This window comes from Orycteropus afer, unplaced genomic scaffold, assembly GCF_000298275.1.
Source record: "Orycteropus afer afer isolate SDZICR_OR568_19922 unplaced genomic scaffold, OryAfe1.0 scaffold00817, whole genome shotgun sequence".
In the NCBI taxonomy this organism is placed as follows: Eukaryota; Metazoa; Chordata; class Mammalia; order Tubulidentata; family Orycteropodidae; genus Orycteropus; species Orycteropus afer.
The window spans coordinates 470,381-471,922 of NW_006922404.1; positions in this window are offsets into that span (position 1 = coordinate 470,381).

A 1,542-nucleotide genomic window follows, 5' to 3' on the forward strand; every position below is an offset into this window, starting at 1 on the left:
TTGGTGTAAGATTTAAAGATTATCTAGGGCAGTAATTTCAGGGGTTCATCCAATCTTCATGGCTCAAGGAAATCTAGAGTCCATGAGAATTTGACACTCTGTTCTGCATTTTATCCTATTGATCAGGATTCTTCTATAAAATCTTTGGTCAAAATGTACAGTAGTGAAGCTGGGCACTATCCATTTCTGGTCTCATAGGAAAGGAGGCAGCTGTTCATGGAGGAAATTAGCCACACATTCCATATCCTCCTCCTATTTTTGACTCTCTTTTTTTTCCTCTAGGGAGCTCTGGTGGAGCATTTGACTGCTGAACAGAAGGCTGGCAGTTCAAACCCACCAGCCACTCCTCAGAAGGCTGGGCAATCTACTTCCATAATGATATCACCTCAGAAACCCAAGGAGGGGTCACTATGAGTTGGATCTGACTCAACAGCAGTGGGTTTGGTTTGGTTTCTTCCTCTGTAGTTCCAGGTTAATAGAGACCAATGGTTGTCCCCTAGATGGCTGCTTGCAAGCTTTTAAGACCCCAGGCAGTACAAATCCAACGAGGAGGTAGAACAAATCCCACTAAACATGTTATTAGGCCAATTAACCATGTCCCATGAAACCAGATCCTAAACCTCCAAACCAAGAAACCAACCAAATTCCATGAGGTTTTTGGTTGTCCATAAGCAGCCCCTGCAGCTAATCTTTTTTAAATCTCTGTTGTAAACATATCTATGATACAACTTTTGCCAATTCAACTTTTTACAGGTGCGCAACTTACAGACAGCACTTAAAATAATCAGCTGTGCCAGCCTTCCCTTGAGCAATGTGATTTTCCATCACCGTAAGCCTAAATTCAATTCTCCATAAACAATAACTCCCCAATCCCCCTCCTTCCCATCACTGATAACCACTAAATAATCTTTGGTCTCTATACATTTACCTTGTCTTGTCAGACAATATTTGTCCTTGGTGATTGATTTATTTTGCTCAGCAAAATGTCTTCAAGCTCCATCAACAATTAGCACATATAAAGACTTCATTTCTGGCTGAGTAGTATTCTACTATATGTATGTACCAGAACTTACAATATATTTTTTAACTTTTTATTGTGATTTGGGTGGAATTTTACAAAGTAGATTCATTTTTTAAAAAAATTTTTATTGTGATTTGGGTAAAAGTTTACAGAGCAAATTCATTTTCCATACAGCAGTTTATACACATTTTGTCTCATGACGGTGACTGCCATTTCCCACAATGTAACAGCTCTCTTTCTACTTGCTCCCCATAGTTACCTCTTCCCTGTGTCCTTCCCTCCCATGCAATCCTGCCCCCCAAGCTGTCTCCCTGTACATACACTGCCCTTCTGTTCTCCCATGATTGGAGACAAGGAGTGTATCTACCTGATGTAAATGTTCAGCCCATATACCTGTCTATTATTTGGTTGGAAGCCACAGGAGTGAGTTCAATTCCAGACCTGAAGGGTAGCAGGGGCCACAATCTCAGGGGTTTCACCAGGCTCTATCAGACCAGCAAACCTGGTCCCTTTTGTTTTTT